This window comes from Musa acuminata, chromosome BXJ1-5 (assembly GCF_036884655.1).
Source record: "Musa acuminata AAA Group cultivar baxijiao chromosome BXJ1-5, Cavendish_Baxijiao_AAA, whole genome shotgun sequence".
In the NCBI taxonomy this organism is placed as follows: domain Eukaryota; kingdom Viridiplantae; phylum Streptophyta; class Magnoliopsida; order Zingiberales; family Musaceae; genus Musa; species Musa acuminata.
This window is the reverse complement of record NC_088331.1, coordinates 29,491,869-29,515,700: the sequence shown is the minus strand read 5'-3', so window position 1 is coordinate 29,515,700 and position 23,832 is coordinate 29,491,869.

The window sequence follows — 23,832 nt, the reverse complement described above, 5'->3', positions numbered from 1 at the left end:
CTCCTCTTTAGCGGTGATCCACACAGCAGGGCTGTGACGACACTCCTCAAAACTCCAGGCCTACTCTAAGGTGGAGAGGGTAAGGAGAATAGGAGAGGCAAGCAAAGGCTCTAGCCTATGAGGCTCTGAATCCATCCTATTTATAGAGGTCCCCTATCAAACCCTAATAGATCCTCGCCTAGTGGGTATTGGATCTGTATCCAATAACCCAAGCCTTTTAGATTAGTGGATCTCTATCCAATAATCTCTTATGGGCTCTTATTGGATCTCGTCCATGGGATCCAATAATTCAGGAGCTTATTGGATATCCAATAAGATAAGGCTTCGTCGGATATCTCATATCCGAACCTCTACTCATCGCAATGCCTACCATATGTGTGTGACCATCTAGGCCTAATATCGAGCTGGCCGTGAGTCATACCTGTTAGAACTCCTTCTAACTCAGTGAATTATTATCTCTGTAATAATTCACTCGACTCATCGACTACGGACGTACTAGGCCACTACGCCGTAGTCCCCAAACGATACAGGGGAATCCAATCTATTGGACATGTCTGTCCTCAGTTACCGTGTACCTATAGTTCCTCATCCATCTAATATCCTAGAGACCGTATGTCGAGCATGGTGCTGTCAGACCCATACGGTTTCTACTCGAGTCTCGCTCTAATCAAATTCTCCCGGAGAACTCTTTTTCTCTCAACCTGAATGATCCTGGCCAGGGATTTGTCTAAGCAAGAACACATGTGATATTTCTCTCATGACGCCGAGAGTGGATGATCCTCTATCGACACTCAATAGCCCTCGCAAGGTCGACTACCACTCCCAATGACCAGTTGTACTAGATCTGGGATAGCCAAACCTATAAGTCTGGTATCAAAGAGTGGAGTACTCATATAGGACATCCTTGGTATCTCAAGTCTAAGGACTAGATATACCTCTAGGACTACGGAATCGCTGTCTGACAATAAGGCATCATCAACCATCCAGTATTCCGTAAGCGGATCAATCAGTGAACTTATTCTCCAATGAGCACCTGTACTGTATGCCTAGTGTCCCTACATGAGCAGCTATGAGACCAACTGCATTCATTATATGGACGGGTATACAGCACACCAGTCTGTCCGGTTATCACGATGTCCCTCTCGAGTAACCTATGACCGGGATTATTTAGGATATGTGTTTAAAGGTGAATCGATCTCATTTTTGTGATCTTATCACGATCCGATTCCCATTGTATAAATCCAAGGACATTATAATATATATGTGCATATATGCAATAGTTATAAAGCGATATATGCTAAAATATAATAAGCAAAAAGATTATGTATCAAGTCACACGTGCCATCACTCACGTGATTGGCTTGCTGGGCACCTATGACTAGCAATACCGCCTAGTGTCAAACTGGCATTGGTGGTGGTATCGCTTAGCGCAGGCGGTGGTACCGCCCATGCCCGGGAAACTCGGGATGAGATGTTTTTATGCTCCAAGTTTGAATTAACTTAAAGCCTATAAATGCCCCTCTCATCCCTGGTTAAAGCACACAAGCACAGAGTATTCAAATGTGAGAAAATGCTACTACAATCTCTTTAGAAATTTCCTCCTCCACTCTTAAGTTTAAAATTCTATAAGAGGAGTGTTTGTGCTTGTAAGGGTTGTCTCCTAAACCCGTGAAAAGGAGAAGAGGGGTGTAAAAGGTGATGGGTCTTTGCTTATTGAAGGAAAACCGATAATGGATGTCGGTGGCCTCAACGAAAGAGGAATCAGCGAAGTGGATGTAGGTCACGATGACCGAACCACTCTAAAATTTGGTTTGCATTTCTTTGAGCAATTTACTTTAACTGCAAACCTCCTTACTTGCTCTTTACATCCACTACTCTCTTACATATGCTTTCAAAGTATTACCTTTATGAAATGGTTTTACATCGAAAATGATTTTAATTGAAACGAAGTTTTGAAGATGTAATTTTTACCAATGCATTAATTCACCCCCCTTAGTGCCGACCTCTTGATCCTAACAATTGGTATCAGAGCCTCGTTATTTCTCACTTGGTTTAACACCCAAGAGAAATGACTCTTTTCGACTTTCAAAAGGGACACTCTCTCGTTCGTCCTCCTTTTTCAATGGGATGGACTACACATATTGGAAAACTCGAATGAGAGTTTTCTTGCTTTTTTTGGATTAAACTTATGAAACATGATCAAATCTAGTTTTAAAAGGTCTTATCTTCTAATGAAAGATTGGAATGATTTGGAGAATAAGACTTTTTCTTTAAATACTAGAGTTATGAACGCTCTATTTTGCGCCTTAGACAAAAATGAGTTTAATCAGGTTTTTACTTGCAAAACGACTTTCGACATTTGGCATATTCTTGAAACTACTCACGAAGGCACAAGTAGATTAAAAGATTCGAAAATTAACTTTTTAATGCATGATTTTGAATTTTTTCATATAAAACTAAGTGAAACCATTGGAGACATGTACACCCATTTTACGGATGTCGTCAATGGTTTAAAAGCTCTTGGTAAAAGCTTTTCAAATTTCGAACTCATTAATAAGATTTTACGATCACTTTCTAAGAATTAGGATTCGAAAATAATGGCTATACAAGAATAAAAAAATTTGAATATCTTTTTGATCAAAGAACTTATCGAGTCTCTAATGACCTATGAAATGATGTGCAATGCACGTAAAGAACTTGAGAACCACCTTCCAAAGAATAGAAAGGATTTTGGACTTAGAACATTTGAAGACCACTCAAGCATAAGCTCAAGTGATGGTGAACATGAACTCCTCACTAATAAATTTAAAAAGTTAATGAAACAAAAATTAAAGAACAAAAAGAATGCAACTACTTGCTTTGAATGCAAGAAGAACACAAATTGGGATGAATTGAGCTCCTCCGAAGACGAGTGAAAAATCAACAAAGGCGAGGAGACAAATTATGCCTTAACGACTTTCGATGATAAGTTAATCAAAATCCCCCTAATTTATTTTAAAATTACATGATACTTTTAATGAGTTCTTTTAATTTAGTTTAATTATTTTTCTTAAAAATTATAAGTTTAATAATATAATTAAAATGTTAAAAAATTAGGATCATGCTTATCATTCTAGTAATTTTGAAAATGATCATAAAAATTACATGTCTTATGATAAATAAATAAAATATTAGAATTAAATCTAGTGATTAATTTCTTGTATGGTATAAACAATTATGTGTATTGTGATGATCTTGTATTGCTTTTCGAGTTTTGTTGGATGGCTTTCACATGAAAATTTTGAGCATAATTATATAAAATCAATCACATAAAAGGATAAATCAAATCTTTTGTCTAAAGAAATAATAATGTGTGTCATATTGATTTCCGTATTGATTTTTGATTTTGATTGAAAATGATTTATGTCTAATAAAACCATGCTTGATGTCTTAATGAAAATGTTAACAGGTTTGATATCATGCTTAATATGAAATTGTGTATACCTTGAAAACTTGAAACCATGTTTTGATGTTATGCCCAAAGTAGTAATACACAATGATCATGCTTAATAAATTTATATTTTAGATGATTTTAGTGATTTATGGACTATCGATTTTTACCATAATGAAAGTGGCTTTTTCGGTTTTAAATAAGATGAAAGGTTTTCATACAAAAACTTGAGCATATTAATTTAAAATCATGTTTAATAGTTTTATATTTTGAAATTATGAATAATGATTTCTGGGTGATTTATGCCTTATTGAACTTTGTCGTAATAAATCTTGCACTTTCGATTTTAAACATGATATATGTTTTTATTTGGCATATATGAAATCAATCATATGAATTGAAACACTAAAAAGAGGACAGCTTTCTCCCTGAAAATTTTTTTTTTCTCTACTTTATCGATTTTCAAAAAGGAGAGATTAATGAATCTATCTATATATTTTTTTGAATCTCTTGAAAATGATTTTGATGTGACCATTTGAATTTGAATAAGCTTTATCTTGATTTTTTAAGATTTATAACATGAAATCTTTTATGAATCAAGATCTCTTATTTGATCTCACATGTTTCTTCTTGTCGTTTAATTACAATTTTTATGATTCATAATGAATTGAGAGATTTTATATGTATGAATTAATATTTTGTTTTCCTACAAGATTGAATGAATTCTATCTATATCATGATCTTCTAAGAATTCTTTTTGTTATTTATTTAAGAGAATATTTGTTAAAATGAATCATGCTTTCTCTTGAATTCTCAGAATTTTAACTTGAAAATTCATTTTATTAATCAAGATTGTCTACTATGATTCTTTATTTTCCCTATTTGAGTCATTAAAAAAGAATCATAATATGTCTATTGATACTCATGATTTATCTGCACGATCCTTGATATTTTATCTCTCATGATATGATTTTTATGTACAATTCCTTGTATTCATGAAATATTTATCTTATCACCCAATTAATTCTTCTTAATATTCTTTATATGATGATATGAATGCATGAAATATTCATAAATTTATTTTGATACAACAAATGATAAAAGAGGGAAAAGTTATGATCATGCATGGTAGGATGAAATTTGACAAATTGATACTATCATGATGTGAAATATTTATGAATTGGAATGATGAAAGCAATACTTATGCTCTTTATTATGATGATACGATGCGTATCATGAATGCTTTAAATGATGAAAGTTTGGTATCATGATCAAAATATTGATAAATGCTTAAAAATTTTAATATTTTAGTATCATGTATGATATGTTCATAATGATGATTGATTTATTTTTTAGTATCATGCATGAAAAATAAAATATAAGATTTTAAAATTATGCATGTTTTAATTTAAGAATATAATAATGCACAAATATATTGAAATAAGGTTGATACTTTACCCTTGTCATGATTCAAAATTGTTGTAAAAGGAAAAGAATCACAACATTGTATTCTTCCCTTCTATTTGACAATAACATAAGGGGAGAAAGAATTTCTAGCGTGCACATCACGAAAAGTGGCAAGCTTACTAGCTTGCTAATCTCAAAAGAGAAGCAAGAAGTACCATCTTGCAAATATCAAGAGAAGCAATATTTGCTAAGTTACACATTTCAAGAGGAGGCAAAATAGTCTATCTTGCACATCTCAAAAGATGTAAAATTTGGCTAACTTTTATATGTGTAAAATTTGATAGCTTGTATAATGATAAAATTGAAAATTATGGTTATTATGCAATGATCTAAATTTGAATATGTCCAAACACATGAATAGTTGGACTTCTCCTTTTTCTTGATGACAAAGGGGGAGAAGTATATTGATGTTATGCATTATTTTATCATTACATGTTTGCTTGGATTTTTGAATCCAAGAGTCTCTATCAATACCACATATTGATAGGGGGAGTTTGTTTAAACTTCGGGAGTTAAGATTAACTCCATCGTCGATTGGTTGTTATTATCAAAAGGAGGAGATTGTTGAATCTTGGATTTTGATGATAAAACCAATTAATAAGTGTTTATGTTTTAGTCTGTGTTTTGAGTGATGCAGGATGCTTCGATCAGGATGAGACAATTAAAGCGGGAAAAATCATGTTGGGCTAGAGGAAAATATGTCAGAAGATTGAACGTCGAGTCGGTGGATCGGTCGACGTATCGACAGAAGGCTTTGGGCCATGGATTCAGGCATCGGGCTAAGAAGAGCGAATATTGCACCAAGGATATCGGAGCTGCAGAGTCAACTAACCGATTGGGCAATAGGCCACAAGAGAGCACGATGCGCCGAAGAATCAAACGAAGCGTTGAGGGACCAATGACATATCGGACAACATAATTAATGCTTAGTATTAATTGTCTAGATCGAAGTGTATTTTACATGTGTAGGATTAAATACGATAGCAAGACATAAAGTAAAATGAAGTCTTGGAGTCAAGGACGTGACTTTGTTGGAAGTTCGGACGTTCGTCGGAAGTTCTAGCGAAACCAGCCGAGAAGTCTCAGAGCTTGCAAGAGAAGTTTATCAGAACTCACCAAGAAGATCATCGTGAAGTCCAAGAGCTTGCCGGGAGTCCGTCGGAATATTACCGAGAGATCGTCGGAAGTTCGTTGGAAGATCACCGGAAGCTCGTCGAAAGAATAAACTTACGGACTTGTTTAGCTCAGATTATGTTTTAGATTTTGTAGTTAGCACGTAATTGGGTTTGGATATGGGCCAACCCAATTAGGGGCCAGCTAGGCCCATGCAAGAACTATGTTGAGCTCAATGAGAGGCCCAAATAGTGTCTCAAGAAGTCTCACCATCGTGACACAGTCTTCAAGACTGTGTCAGGAGGTGGTACTGTCTAGTGTCAGACTGCCACTAGCGGTGGTACCACCCAACGCAGGCAGTGGTATCGCCCGTGCCTGAGAAACCTAGGATGAGATATTTTTATAATCCAAGTTTTAATCAACTTGAAGCCTATAAATACCCCTCTTATCCTTGGTTAAAGCATACAAGCACAGAGTATTCAAAAGTGAGAAAACGCTGCTGCAATCTCTTTAGAAATTCCCTCATCCACTCTAAGTTTAGAATTCTGTAAGAGGAGTGTGAGGGCTTGTAAGGGTTGTCTCCTAAACCCATGAAAAAGAGAAGAGGGGTGTAAAAGGTGGTTGCCCTTCGCCTATTGAAGGAAGACAGATAGTGGATGCCGGTGGCCTCAACGGAAGAGGAATCGGCGAAGTGGATGTAGGTCATGATGATCGAACCACTATAAAATCTGGTTTGCATTTCTTTGAGCAATTTACTTTAACTGCAAACCTCCTTGCTCTTTACATTCACTACTCTCTTACGTACGCTTTTAAAGTATTACCTTTATGAAACGGTTTTATGTCGGAAACGGTTTTAATGGAAACGAAGTTTTGAAGACGTAATTTTTACCGCTGCACTAATTCACCCCCCCCTCTTAGAGCCGACCTCTTGATCCTAACACCTTTAATGGGCGAAGATCAACTATTCTTAAAACTTAATTTTCCTTTTGACAGGTTTAGGAGAGAACCTTTACGACCCCCCTTCACTCCTCTCTTAAACAAGACTAACACTTAGAGCTTGAGAGGAGTTCTCACAAGCTAAATATACACATGAAGCATAATGATAAGACTTCTTTCAATAAGTGATTTATTAACATGCCATTCAACATTAACCCATCCAACATTAAACCCCAAAAAAATAAAGATTAAATGCTTATCTAACTCTGTTAAAATAATATCACCTTGACCGATAACGATGTCAGTTAGGTGTTGCTAGCACTTATCTTATCTCTTCGAGGGCCTTTACTAGATCCTTCTAGAGAGAGAAAACAAACCTGTTAGAGGGAAAAATCAAATCTATTAGAGTGACAAGTAAGCTTGTTTAGAGAAAGAAATAGAGCTACAGAGAGGGCCTCTAGAGAGAGATAATAGGGCTATTAGAGAGAAAAATAGTAGAGAGAGAAATTTCAAAAAGTAAAAAGAATCTAAGGAAAGAGAAAATCCGAAGAGAAGAATTGCTCACAACATTAATGAGAAGTAGATATGATTGCGGCAACCTATCAAACAACTAAAGATATCAATATTAAGAGTTCAATTGATAAATCATATTATAATTATAATATCTGACCAATGTAAAACACAAACATAACATGTCAAAAATTTATACACAAAATATGCCCACATGTCATCATCCATATCTATGCTATCTTGGGCTTGCATGTACTCACTTCTCTACCCAATAATTTGGGAGGAATTTTAGTATCCTTACTTATAAATTAGGGTTTATAGTAAGTAATCACTCAATAAGCATAAGTCTATATAGCTTTATTCAAGTGAGTATATATCATATCATATATACAATATTTCAAGATCATTGACATAAGACACTTAACGATAGACATCACATCATGTGACGTATACAACATGCATAACCCTACAACATAGTATATGCACAATAAGGAGGTAAAATTTTATGTTAAAATAATTCAAATACTTATTCGCATATGTAGGAAATATAGCAAATCCATATATTTCTACACCTCAAATTATAACATACATGGGCACTTCCACACCATACATTATCGTAATAATATATACGAGCACTCCTACACCACACGTCATTATATATATATATATATATATATATATATATATATATATATATATATATATATATATATATATATATATATATATATATATATATATATGCACTCCTACACTGCACATAATATCATATATGTGCATTATACGTAATAACATATCAATGCACTCCTACACTATATATTATGGAAAACACATGCACTTTCACATCACACATCATAATATATACATATACACAAGATATTTTTATCATAATTAATATATTTTTATGCTTACAAAATTTATACATTAACATTTAGCTCATGATGATCTTATCGATCGAAACATGCTTTCTAAAATATATTATGTATATGATAATTTATATGATCACTGTTTTATAGCGAATTAAACTTATACTTACATGATTGAACTCAAAAATAAAGATACCATTGAAAGATCATGTTTCTTATTGATCGAGTATGTCAGAGAATGATACACTTATCAAATTAGGAGCCTATATAAAGACATGAGATGTCTTAATTAAGAACTATACCTCTTGAATTAGTGTTTTATGATAATTCATAGCAATAATTCATAAAAATATATTTGATAAAATCTCTTATAAAAAAAAATATACTCAATCTAAAAATTCATTTAAATTTTATCATCAATTTTTTAATAATTCACTCTATAAACAAATGAACTAGTTAATATCTATTATACCATCGTATGATTATGAAGAATTTGTTTTCTCACTATTCGGACCGACTAAACTATCCTCATAATTTAACTACCAACAACTTAAAGAAAGGGCTGTGACAATCTGAACATATAAATCTCATATCTTAGTATACGGAGGTGGTATTTTTTCAATTCCAAATATCACAAAATTATAAGAGAAAATTTTTAAAATATTTCAAAAGAACAAAGCCTAATCATATTCTTCAAGGGTCAATTCAACTCGAATAGAATCCCTTCTCAGAAAATTAGAGATTCTAACTACCTTAAATTTGGAAAGTAATAACTGTTGAATCTCGTATTTTGATGATGAAACTACTTGATATATGTTTATGATTTAATCTGCGTTTTGAGTGACGCAGGATGCTTCGATCAGGATGAGATAATTAAAGTAGGAAAATCATGTTGTGCCGGAGGAACACGTCAGAAGATTGGACGTCGGGCCGGTGGATCGGTCGACGTATCGACAGAAGGCTTCGGGCTGTGGACTCGGGCATCGGGCCAAGAAGAGCAGGTATTGTGCCAAGGATATTGGAGTTGCGGAGTCAACTGGCCGATTGGGCAATAGGCTGCAAGAGAGGACGATGCATCGAAGAATCAGACGAAGCGTCGAGGGACCAATGACATGCCGGACAACTTGGTTAATTGCTTAGGATTAATTGTCTCGATCAAAGTTTTGTTTTAAGTGTGCAGGATTAACTACGATGAAAATAAGATATGCAACAGGAGTTGCGCTGGAGTCAAGACAATGATCACATTGGGAGTTCGAGAGTTTGACGGATGTTAAAAAAATCGTCGGAAGTTCTGCTGCAACAACTCCGTTCAACGAACCGTTTGCCGCTCTCATCTACATGTATAGCTACTTGGCAGCATGTTTTGGCTTAGTTTTAAGTTCTTTTGCTTGTAAAAATGTAAGTTCGAATAAGTTACGTTGGTACAGTGCGATCGCTCACCGAACCGAGCAAAATAGCTCCAAAATTGCTCCGTTTTCGCGTGCCACGAGCTATTTTCTTCAGCCCTCTACTGCACACGTAACGTTAGCCATCTCACCTTAGAACCCCCCGGGTAGCACCATGGGGGATGGGGCTTTGGTATAGTGTCGGGGATTGAATAATCTTTTGTAAGTTCGCACGTTACCTTGATGGGAACTTGTTATCGTGCCCGGCACCCGGTGAGCAGCTGTTTGTGGACTTGTAACTGTTCGTTCAACCTTCTAAAGTCCTTATTTTCCCCCTCTCTCTCTTTTCTCTTGTGCACACAAGGTGCTTGCTGAATTGCTTGTAAAGCTTCCCCTTTTCGCGAGATATCGGGACTTGTTCATCGCTCATTCTTCGAACTAATCAACTTTCTCTTTTACAGATCCTTCGGGACCTGCGAGAGGTTGCAAGTGAGCTAATATTAGCGGACGTAAATCATAAGTGCGAAGAGTGACTTAGGCAATGCATGCTAAGTTAGCGTCTTTGCCGCAAGGTTGCCTCGCGACTTAGGTAACGCAAGCTAAGTTTGCATCTTTACCGTAAGGGTGCCTCATGACTTAGGCAATTCCGACTAAGTCCGTGACATGGAGGGGAACACATACTTTGCTTTGGGAATGATTTCCTTATCAAAGTTGAAACCTTATTGGACGAAGCAGGTAGTACGCGGTGCTGTACCTTCGCTACTCAGGGGAGTAGGCTGCAGGGTTGATGGAGAAGACGGTAAAATCCTAGAGGCGACCAAATCTATTAGAGAATTACTCCAAGTTGGGGTGAAAACTTCTTGCATTCTAGAAGTTCGATGGCATTGAGAAGGTGAATCACAGTAGCTAACTCAATGCAAGGAGTGCAAATACTTCAAGTGCTTCAGAAGTGTGAGCAAAGAGCAGGCGAAGGCCAGTAACCAGCTCGATGCATGGAGTACAACCTCGAGGAGGCGGGCGAAGTCAAGTAACATTTGCCTTCTCAACTCTTAAGAGAATGGGTGAAACCGAGTACCCCAATTCTCTTATCTATCCAGTAGAGGAGCTCTGCATATGTTTAAAGACCCTTTGAAGATAATGGAAGACAATAGTTGTCAAATCCTCACCAATGGTGATCAGTGTTACTGAGAGTAGATTGTCCGCTTCATTTCCAAACGAAATGCCAATCGAAAGCGGAAGTGATGCAAACCTACTTGGATGTGACAACTAAGTGAAAGAAGAGTTAGTAAGCAAATTTTGTGGAGGAAGGACCCAAAACTTCAGAAGTTTGCGAGACGATGCTCGTTAAAAGCTCCAACAAGCATCCATCCAATTTAAACAGCATGAGACATTTGAGAGACTAACGCAGTAAGGATGGTCTTTTCCTTCATTTGGAGGATCCGCAGGAATCAACAAGGATCAACACAACTCAGCCAACCCCACACCAGAGTCAGAGTCATTGATAAGTTGAAGCAGCATGGCGGATCAAAGATTCGACTACTCAAAAACAACAGCGGAGAGCAGTTGGGAGCCAAGAGACGGATTGCAGTTGGAGCAGAAGATTGAAGACTCAGCAAAGGCAAGGAGTTGTAGTGTCGACAAAGGCTTCGACGAGGACGTCGAAGGAATAAGTGGGGGAGAATGTCATGGACAAACTTCTAAACAAGATGTTTGATGTAATGCTTATGTATGTCTGTGTCTTTTGGTATGTTCATGCTTTGTACAGCATGTAGAGGGATGACCGAAGGCATAATAGTCTCATTTCAGTTAGGTTGGTGGTCGCTTTAGGCTTGTAAATAAAGGTTGTGTCATGTGGGCACGTATGAGAGATTTTTGGTCTATAATGGACCATTTTACCCTTTTATTGTGCAACTGTTTAGAGCTTGTAAAGTCTGTTTGTAATTTGCATTGTCTATGAAGTGTTTTTCGGAGATGTTTGCTTGTGGATCTCGATTGAGGCATTCTCTCTAACTCGTTCTCTTTTTTGTTGGTCCTAAGGGATAATGGGAGGCTTCGGGGAGGCTGACCTTTGCGGACGGACACGCAAGGGTGCCGCACGACTTAGGAAAAACCAACTAAGTCCGTGATAATACGTCATAATATATATGTGCACTCGCACGCCACATATCTTAATATATATGTAGATTCTCACACCGTATATTATAACATATATATGTATTGCATGTCGTAATATATCTGTGTACTCTAACAACACACGTCATAGAAAACACATGCACTTTCACACCGTATATCATTAGTTATACATAGATACAATATCTTTTTATCTCAAATTCATATATTTTTATGCTTATAAAATATATACATTTATATTTAGCTCATGTCTGGCTAGTGATAATTATATCATTAAGAAATTCATATTTAGCTCATGTTTGGCTAATGATAATTATATCATTAAGAACATATTTTTTCAAAATATGTTACGAATATGATAATTTATAAGACCACTATAATGCAATAAATTAAACTTATGCTTACCTAATTTAACTAAAAAATAAGGATGTTAGTGAAATGCCACATTCCTCGATGCTTAATTATGTTGGGGAGTGATACACCTAAAAATTAGGAGCATAAGGTCATGAGATACTTTAATTAAAAACCTTATCTCTTGAACTATTGATTTATAATAACTCATAACAATAATTAAATATTTTTTCATAAAATCCTAAATAAAATATATTATACTCAATCTATAAATTTATCTAAATTCTACTATTAATTTTTTTTCACAATTCACTCTATAATCAAAGAACTAGTTGGTATCACTCAAACTATCACACAATTTAGTGAAAAAAAATTTACTTCACTATTTTAAATAACCAAATTATCATGAATTATCATGAAATATTCATAGAAACCTATGAGACATATAAAACTAAACTATATTATGTTATGCAGAAACCGAGTTAGAACTATTTAAACTTATAAACCTCATATCTTATTGCATAGAAGGGATACTTACTCAATTCTAAATCCTACAAAATCTTGAGGGAACCTTTTAAAAGATATCAAAAGGATAATACCTAATAATATCCCTAAGGGGGTCAATTTAGCTCGAATAGAATATCTTTTCATAAAATAAGAGATTTTAAGTACCTCAGATTGAGTCACTCATAAGTCTATGCACCAATCTCATATTAATGTAATACTAGAGGACTTAGAACCATAAGAAATTTGTACAAAATATATATCTAAAAATTAACTATAAAATCAAAGTCCTTGTTACTAAAAGGTAGTTGAAAATCAATCTATAATCTACAAAGCTAAAATCCTATGTATAGCAAGGGAAGTATTTTGTTTTTCTTACCTTAAACTTTCCTAGAGCTGAGGTCTAGATTAATCAATCTATAATCTACAACTCTATGCACCAATCTCAGATTAAACATATACTTAAGCCTTTAGAATCATAAAATATTTATATAAAATATATACAAAAAATAAAGATAAATTTGAAGTCTAGATTACTCAAAAGCAGTTGAAAATATCAACCTATAATGTATAAAACTGAAACCCTAAGTATAGTAAGGGAAGATTTGGGGTTTTTCTTATCTCAATCTTCCTTAAAACTTGGGTTTCTTGACCACTGTAAGAAAAGTTGAGAGAATAGCTGAAGAAAGAAAGAAAAGGTCATGAGTTATTAGGTTAGTAAAGAGAATGAGGTCAAATAAGGTAGAGGTGCTTAAAAGTTATCTTGAAGTTAATGGTTCAATCCCATTTGACCTTATTTCATGGTGTTTTATTCTTCATTTACTAATATAATTTTAATACTGTAGCAACTTCAATTGAGTTTAATTTAATTTGATAAAGATGACATTTTTGGTCTAAACTCATCTTTTTATCTCACTTAAGCATCTCAACATTTGGTATAATACTCCTATTTGATTTTTGTCGCCATTAATTTTTTTATTACTCCATCCATACCTAAGTAGATTATGATAAATAATGTTTAAAAGTTCAACTTTCTAATGTTAATCATAGTCAAACTAATTTAAGCCTTGAGATTCACTAAAAGCTGATTAAAATTCAATCCCCACTTCTAGTCACAATTTGCATGATTATTACCATAACATATTCTCGTATTCATGTTCGCTAGTATAATTTGACTTGTTATACTATACTTCACATGTATACTAATGCTTATGCATTCTCAATCAATATTTCATAAAATTCTATGAATGATATTTTTTGAAAATATGTACTTCAAACTAAAAAGCCGAAAATATGAGCATGTCATTTATAAATTTTATGAAGCATAGATATCACAAACAATATCACTAAGTTAGGGTAACATATGCATATTATTTGTGCTTCTATTAACATACTAGTAATAGTTCAAAGTGTATAAGAATCAGACACTGAATATATTTCATCCTATACAGTTTAAAAATAAATCAGAAGAAGTGTATGATACAAAATTAGAATAAAATGAAGGGCACAACATATATATCCTCGTATGTAGTTTGAAAATAAATCAGAAGAACTACATGATGCAAAATTAAAAGAAACTGAAGATCCTTTATCAATTGAAAATGGGAAAGAAATATCATCAAGTGTGAGGCATTTTTCTATGATTGAAGAAGTCAAGATCAAACAAGATTTAGACAATATGGATGATATTGATTTTATTAGTGCAGATGATTTTATTTTCATCGTAAGCGTAAAAGTCTTTATTCAGCCTAAAGAAATTTTTTTTTTAAGTCGCTTATTAAAGATTCGAAAGATGTCACAAATATGATTTCAAGATCATCATTATCTAATAACTAGTAGTTATAAGTGATGGGGACATAAACAGGAATAACCTTTGTATATGAACAAATACTAGAAGACCATAATACGCAGCGGAATTAAATAGAACCACAATCAAATAGAACACCAAGATATACATGGAAAACCCCTTCAATGTGATGGATAAAAACCACGGGGCAAACTAGAGATAATCCATTATGAGAATAATGAATATACAAATCTCAATCTCTTGCCCTAAACCCTAGCAATAATCACACGAGAATAACTGGGATACAAGGATCATATCACTGCCTACAATATCTAAAATCTCCCCAAGTAATCACAGCGAGAGTCTACTATAGATTTGATCTAACCTAAGATGAGAACACTGCTAGATGATTGAAAACAACCTCTCTGCGTTGTCCTTGTCTTCTTCCCTTTCTTTCTCTTCATTTTCTATCTTATTTTCCTCCTTTTCTTTGGAATCCCATGGCTATTTTTTTCTCCCACGTTGCTGCCCTATTTTTACCTTTTTCTGCCTCCAAAACGTAACCACCACACCCCCCCTCACGTTAATTAGGGTTAGGTTAAGAGGGGGTGAGCTGTGGGCTGCCCAAGCCCACTATGGGCTAAATTTGTGGGTTGTCAGCCCAACAACCTCCCCCTTCACCCCATAAGGGAGGCTGTCCCATGACTCCTCAATGTGGAGCCATGCCGACCAGCTGTCGGAATATCTCCTGTCTTTCTTTTGGTAAAGTTTTTGTCAACATGTCTGCTCCGTTGTCATTTGTGTGAATTTTCTAAAGCTACATCTGCTTCTTTTCAAATACATTTTGAATCCAGTAGTATATGACATCTATATGCTTTGACTTGGAATAAAACATTGGGTTCTTATACGAATAGATGACACTCTCGTTGTCACAATGCACCACATAATTTTTCTATTTCAGCCCTAATTCTTGTAAGAATTCTTTCATTCATAACATTTCTTTGTATACCTCTATATCAGCAATATATTCTGCTTCTGTTGTGGAGAGAGCAATACACCTTTGCAACCTGGATTGCCATGACACAGCTCCCCCTGCAAAAGTAAGTACATTACCTAAAGTAGACTTTCTTGTATCTATATCTCTTGCCATATCTGTATCTGTGTAACTTGTCAACACATGTGGTCCACCTCTAGAGCTTAAACATACCTTAGAGCTCCCTCTGAGATATCTAAAAATCCACTTTACTGCTGCTTAGTGCTCTTTCTTGTATCTATATCTCTTGCCATATCTGTATCTGTGTAACTTGTCAACACATGTGGTCCACCTCCAGAGCTTAAACATACCTTAGAGCTCCCTCTGAGATATCTAAAAATCCACTTCACTGCTGCTTAGTGCTCTTTGCTTGGATTTGCAAGAAATCTGCTAGTAACACCAACTGCATATGCGATGTCTGGCCTCGTACATACCATTACATATATTAAACTTCCAACTGTTGAAGCATAAGGAACATTTTGCATTTTCTCCTTCTCCTCATCACTTGACGGACTCTGTTCTTGTAACATCCCTCATTTCTGAATTTTCGTATAAGTTTCTAGTTGTAATGTAAGTATCTATTTTAAATTTGACAAAAGTGTTAGGATCGAGAGCACTAAGAGGGGGGGGGGGGTGAATTAGTGCAGCGGAAATCTTATATTAATTTAAAAACCAAAAGCTGCGTTCGTTCAAAAACTATTATGATGCAAAAGCAAATTCTCAGTTTGTATCTAAGTGCAGTTTGCGTCTAAGCGCAGATTGCGTTTAAGCGCAGTTTTGCGTCTAAGCGCAGTTTGCGTCTAAACTCAGATTTACGTCTAAATGCAGATTTACGTCTAAACGCAGATTTACGTCTAAACGCAGATTTACGTCTAAACGCAGTTTTACGTCTAAACGCAGATTTACGTCTAAACGCAGTTTTACGTCTAAACGCAGTTTTACGTCTAAACGCAGATTTACGTCTAAACGCAGTTTTACGTCTAGACGCAGATTTACGTCTAAACTTTGAAACTCGTTTGTATACTCGCAGAAGGCAGTATGCAGTTGAAATCAAGACGTAAACGTGAACTGAAATCTGATGATTGAGCGAGGAAAGCCGATTTACGTCTGAATGCAGTTTTACGTCTAAATGTTGAAACTCGTTCGTAAAATCATAGAGGACAGATTGCAGTTATTAATAGGATTAAAATGTAAGCGTAAACTGCAAAGAAGCTCGTTCGTAAGAGCATGGAAAACAGTTCTGCAGAATCAAACGTAAACGTAAACTGTAATGTATGAAAATACGAATTTACGTCTGAATGCAGATTTGGAAGAACAGCACTTAGAACTTGTTCGTGAAAGCGCAGAGAGCAGTAGTGATGAGGGAGGTTTGCAGTAATGATAAAGTGCTCGAAAATAAACGCAAACCAGAGATTTAGAGTGGTTCGGTCAGCCTTGACCTACTCCACTTTTGGCTTCCTCCACCGATGAGGTTGCCGACGTCAACTAGGTGCCTTCCTTCAATGGGCGAAGGCCAAACTTCCCTCTTACAATTTCTCTCCTTTTGACAGGCTTAGGAGACAACCTTTACAGACCTTTCTCTCCTCACTTTACAATTGAAAGCTTGAAGAACAGAAGGAGGAGACTTAAAGGCTTTACAACACTTTTGAGCTCTTAGAATCACAGAAAAGATCAAGATTTCGGTATAGGTCTGTATCTTTTCAGTGCTGAATGGGTGGGGTATTTATAGGCCCCAACCCAATTCAAAATTCGAGCTCAAAATGATCAAATCGATCAAATCCCAGAATTCTGGGATCAGGCGGTTGCACCTCTTGACTGGAGAGGTGGCACCGCCTGGCAGAGCTCGAAGACTGAGCTCAGCCGATTGCTCTTCTCTGCCAGAGCTCGAAGACTGAGCTCGATGGTTGCATCACCTGGCAGAGCTCGAAGACTGAGCTTGGTGGTTGCATCACCTGGCAGAGCTCGAAATCTGAGCTCGGTGGTTGCATCACCTGGCAGAGCTCGAAACTGAGCTCAGGCTGATGCACCTCTCTGCCAGAGCTCGAAGACTGAGCTTGGTGAATGCATCACCTGGCAGAGCTCGAGACTGAGCTCAGGCTGATGCACCTCTCTGCCAGAGCTCGAAGACTGAGCTCGGTGGTTGCATCACCTGGCAGAGCTCGGAACTTGAGCTCTGGCGGTGCAACCTCTTGGCTGGGGCGGTTGCACCTCCCAACCCCACAGCCCAGGCGGTTGCACCTCCTGGCTGGGGCGGTTGCACCTCCCAACCCCACAGCCCAGGTGGTTGCACCTCCTGGCTGGGGCGGTTGCACCTCCTGGTGCAATCAGGGTCCGAATGGTTCACTCCATTCGGCCCACTTTGAATCTTTTCAAGGGCCCAATTGCCCCAAGATTAAGCTAATGGGATCACCTCCCATTTTCGTGCTTAATCATCATGCTAACTACGATTAACTCTTAAGACAACTTCTGCAGCTTTGCTCCGATGCGTCAATCGCTTCTTCCGGCGAGTTTCCGGCCAACTTCCGTCGATCAACCGATAACCCTCGGTGATCCTTCTGCGAACATCCGGCATACTCCTGGACTTTGCGACGATCCACTTGGCGAGTTCCGACGAGCTTCGCTTGGCAAGCTTCTGGACTTCTCGGATCTGTTCTCGCTGAACCTCCGACGACCGTCCGAACTTCCGTCGAACTCTCGAACTCCCAACGTGATCCTGATCTTGACTCCGGCGCAACACCTGCTGCTTGTCTTACTCTTATCGTAGTTAATCCTGCACACTTATCTCAACACATAGATTAGATAACAAATGACAATTGACTTCATCATCAAAATCCGAGATTCAACAATCTCCCCCTTTTTGATGATGACAATCAATTGATAAAGGAGTTGTCCTTAACTCCCCCTATCTATATGCCATAGTTGAGATAAGTCAACCTTGAATTCAAGACCTAAGAATTCAAGTGACGTATTGATAAGTTAGATCAGTTAAACTTATCAATGCTCCCATCATGATGCCCATCATGATGTATCTCTTCAAGAATGATGTCAAGGCATGACATACATCATCAAGTTTGTATGATTGTGTTTGTAACCATTCATCATGTAATCATATAAAGCTACGAAGGACTTTTTACATGATGCTCACATTTGAGATTTTCTAGCAAGTTTGCATTTTCTTCACAATATAGAATATCAAATCAAGATATGATGCAAACTATAGCACATGTTCACATATCTCTTGGTGATGCAAGGATGGCATAACATTGTTTATAGCATCACTCAAGTATTTGCAACTATGACATAGATATGATTATTGCAGTTCAGCTATGACATAGTGTTTATCAATTCATATGTTTCTCCCCCTTTGTCATCAACAAAAAGCATGATAGCATTATCAAGCATATAAAGGAAGTCATGACACATATATCTCTTTATTGTTTTTGCTTGACGGAGGAAAGTCATTTTCCAAAGAGTTTTCATAAGAGTGTACGGGAACATCCCATTTTTAGCATACAACCCGAAAAATGAACTTCTTACATGCATTTGGTTAAAAATATTTGTCACATAATTTGCAACATGTTATTTGATCAAGCGTTGTCAAGGCATGTAATAGTAATAACATTCGAAAAATAATTTTAACTAGTTTAAGTATTCGGACACATCAACATTCCTAATTCTCTTCTTATGTAATCAAATTGTTCTTCACATAGGGGTTTTGTGAAGATATCAGCTAGTTGATGTTTGGTATCAATAAACTCTATGGTTACATCATGATTAGTGACATGATCACGTATAAAGTGAGGTCTAATATCAATGTGTTTGATTCTTGAGTGTTAAGCTTTTGATATAGTAACACAATCATTTCAAGTGCAGTATTCTATCATATTGCATAGCAAGATTTTTATTTCAGCAAGTGTAGCATTGCATCACATGGTAAGATATCAGCTCGTACGATGCAAATTTTTGTTTGATATCTTGATACATAGCAATCATATTAGTAATAGCAACCACATCAATGTCATACTGCTGACTTATCAACTTACATTGGTATGTTGCTTCATATTTTCAAGGCATAGGCTTTTAAACCTTTTTAGTGTCAGTGCAAAAACCGAGATAAACAACAAGAGATGTTTGCAAATATGCTTACACAAACAAAGATAACCATATCAGGGTAACATATGTACAGCATATCAGGTAACCATAAAGACAAAGTCCTTCATGAAAAACATAGGGAGTTTACAACATGTCATATCAAAAACATTAGATGTTTATACAAGCTTATTCATGAGGTGGAAGATTAAAGTGCCTAAGTAAAGAGTCAAATTGTCGATGGATTTGCTGCAGCTCGGTTAGGATTTGATCTTGTCGAAGTTCAAGCCGTTCTTGTCGTTGTTCAAATCGGTCCATCCGAATCCCGATATCTTCGATGGATGATGTGTGAGTTTGCTCAACCGGATGTGTTTCCTCAAAGGGATAGATCGGAGAAGAGTGGGTACTCCTAAAGACTGGGGTTTCCGGCTCTGGTTCAGGTTCAGGTTCAGGCTGAGGGGGATCAGTTCTTCTAGGCATTCTAACCCAGTTACCGTTTCTATAGTGACATCTTAGTCGGTGAAGTAGATTTTTGTTTATTATGCTGAATCTATCTGATTTCATTACTTCTTCTTCTAGTGGTATTTGAATGTCGTAAGCTTTCATTATTCTAGTAATTATTCCACCGTATGGGAGCATCATATCTTTCGTAGATAATTCCAACATGTTTTGTTGGATCAGATAGCCAAGACAAATGTCACGTTCTTTCATGATTAGGTACATAATTCCTAATTCCAATTGACTCACTTCATCATGATGGTATTGCTTAGGAAGAATTATACTGGTCATGATATGATGAAGTATCTTAGTGTTAAAGGGCATTAGATGTTCACAACTTTTAGGAATAGATTCTATGTTAGGATTGGCAAGGATTGTTCCTAAGGCTTCAACGTAGGATGTTTCAATAGTTTTTTCATCCCATGATCCTTTAAAGTAAAGTCCTATGCTTTTCATGGGAATACCTATCATATCACAAATGAATCTATCAGTGATTGAGATGTGTTGTCCTAAGAGATAGGTTGATATCCTTTCTTCATCATCTATTTGCATGTTGTTGTAAAACAATCTAACTAGTCTAGGATAAACGGGTTCGTTGATCTGCAAAATGGGAAGTAGATTTAGGTTCGCAAACCAATGGATAGTCTCTACATCTCTTAGTTCATTCAGATCTACATATTTTCCCTTATTGATGCTTCTTAGTTCGAAGGAGAGAAATTTTTCAGCATGGTTTTTGGAATAAAAAAGAGTGAGATCAAACTCTTCTACAACTCTCCTCTTTCCCTTGTCCCTTGAGGATCTTCTAGATCCCATTACTACTGCTGTTTAGAGGGATGATGATGAGCTAAAGTAAATGAAGAACAAAACAGAATTTAAGAGCTTCTTAGAGAGTACCTTTGTGAAATCTTCAAGAGAAGGAAGGATTCTTGATGTTTTGCTCCGAAATGGGAGGTATTTGGAAGGCTTAGAGGAGTGAAATGGGAATGGAGGAGACTTGGAAGAGTAGAGGAGGAAATGGGGGTGAGTTGGGGTCGGTTCCTTAGCCGGCCCTAGCGTGATTTTAAAGGGCAGAGCTGCTGGCGGTTGCACCTCTGGCTGGAGCGGTGCAACCTCTGGCAACCCGTGATAGCTGGAGGTGCAACCGCCAGCTGGAGAGGTGCCACCGCCTGCAGCAGGTGAGCACTTAAGATGATTTGATTAGGGAGCCTTTGCCTTGAGGAGAGTTTCAGAGCAATTGATGTTTGTTACATGATTTTGTATGAGTTTTTATTTAAGGAAGAAGCTCTTTGTAAGATAGATCTTTTAACGTGCATACGTATGTTTGTTTGGTGTCCCTTTTAAGATCATGACATATTTAGTTTCTACAAGAATTAATTCGTAGATGAACAGGTTTTGAAGATCAGGGGGGTATGTGAATTTGGATATCATATGTTTCTAAGTGTATCGTATTTGTGATTTCATAGCTTCCACTTGTTACTTAAGCGTTGCGAGTTCCTTTTTGATTCTTGGTTTATGACCATTGAGAGTCAAGGAGCAGAACATTATTTCTTGCTCCGGCCTAGACTTTTAATGTTTTTATAGGAACGGATGATCTTTAGGAACCCATTTGCTTTTGGGTGCCTCATAAATAGATCTACATTTTCTATCATGTTGCATAGAGTTTATCATGGTTCCTTTAGGAACCCAAATTAATTTGTTTGGACTTATTTTCTTGAATGGACAACAATGTGTCTTGTGTCCAGATTTGCAACAAAAGTTGCACTTGGTTTGGTGTTGAACGTGTAAGATGGGGCCTTTTACAAAGGTAGTTGGATTTCGGTGAGGACTCCTCACAAATCCAATCCCACTTCTTTTGGGAGCATGACCCTTGTTTGTAAGGATCATATTTAATGACTTGCTACCAACCTCGAATTTCTTCAAGGTGTCCTTAAGTAGCAAGTTTTCTTTTTGTATAGTTTCTAAATCATGACATTTGATACATGAGTTTAAACTATCATGATGTTCGACTTTTAACTTATCAAACTCACAAGTAAGATTATCATGTACCTTTTTTAGCAACTTGTATTTTCTATTTATAACTTTGCATTCATCAAATAAATCATGGAAGGCATTTAATAATTCATCGAAAGATAAATCAGCATCTAATAAATCCGTTACCTCTTCTTCGATGGCCATAAAGGCGTAATGAGCAACTTGCTCGGTGTTGGATTCCTCTTCCTCAGATGCGCTCGAGTCATCCCATGTTGCTTGGAGCGCCTTCTTCTTTGTTGTTCTTTTCTTGACTTGGGGACAATCACTTTTGTAATGTCCCGGCTTTTTACATTCATAGCAGATCACTTGGTCCTTCTTAGGTTCAAGTTTATTTTTCACATCGTTTTTAAACTTGTTTCTTTTGAAGAATTTTTTAAACTTTCTTGTCAAAAGTGCCAAGTCATCATCACAGTCCTCATCACTTGAGTTTTCTCTCAAGTGGCATTCAGAAGTTTTAAGTGCCATATCCTTCCTGTTCTTTGGAAGGATGTCTTCTTGCTCTTCATGAGCTTTGCAAGTCATTTCGTAGGTCATTAATGACCCGATTAGTTCTTCAAGAGGGAAATTTCGCAGATCTTTTGCCTCTTGAATGGCGGTGACTTTAGGATCCCAACTCTTAGGAAGGGATCTTAGTATCTTATTAACAAGCTCAAAATCCGAAAAGCTCTTTCCGAGTCCTTTTAGACCGTTGACGACATCCGTGAAACGGGTAAACATGTCGCCAATGGTTTCACTCGGTTTCATTCGAAAAAGTTCAAAAGAATGCAGCAACAGATTGATTTTTGACTCTTTCACTCTACTTGTGCCCTCGTGGGTCACTTCAAGTGTGTGCCAAATATCAAAAGCAGTTTCGCAAGTTGAAACGCGATTAAACTCGTTTTTATCAAGTGCGCAAAATAAGGCATTCATAGCCTTTGCATTAAGAGCGAAAGCCTTCTTCTCCAAATCGTTCCAATCGATCATTGGAAGAGAAGATTTTGAAAATCCATTTTCAACAAGGTTCCATAGTTCAAAATCCATAGAAATAAGAAAGATCCTCATTCGGGTCTTCCAGTAAGTGTAGTCCGTTCCACTGAACATGGGTGGACGTGTAATCGAATGGCCCTCTTGGTTTCCGGCGTATGCCATCTCTCTTGGGTTTTAATCCTTTAGAGAGTTAACCTTGCTCTGATACCAATTGTTAGGATCGAGAGCATTAAGAGGGGGGGGGGGTGAATTAGTGCAGCGGAAATCTTATATTAATTTAAAAACCAAAAGCTGCGTTCGTTCAAAAACTATTATGATGCAAAAGCAAATTCTCAGTTTGTATCTAAGTGCAGTTTGCGTCTAAGCGCAGATTGCGTTTAAGCGCAGTTTTGCGTCTAAGCGCAGTTTGCGTCTAAACTCAGATTTACGTCTAAATGCAGATTTACGTCTAAACGCAGATTTACGTCTAAACGCAGATTTACATCTAAACGCAGTTTTACGTCTAAACGCAGATTTACGTCTAAACGCAGTTTTACGTCTAAACGCAGTTTTACGTCTAAACGCAGATTTACGTCTAAACGCAGTTTTACGTCTAGACGCAGATTTACGTCTAAACTTTGAAACTCGTTTGTATACTCGCAGAAGGCAGTATGCAGTTGAAATCAAGACGTAAACGTGAACTGAAATCTGATGATTGAGCGAGGAAAGCCGATTTACGTCTGAATGCAGTTTTACGT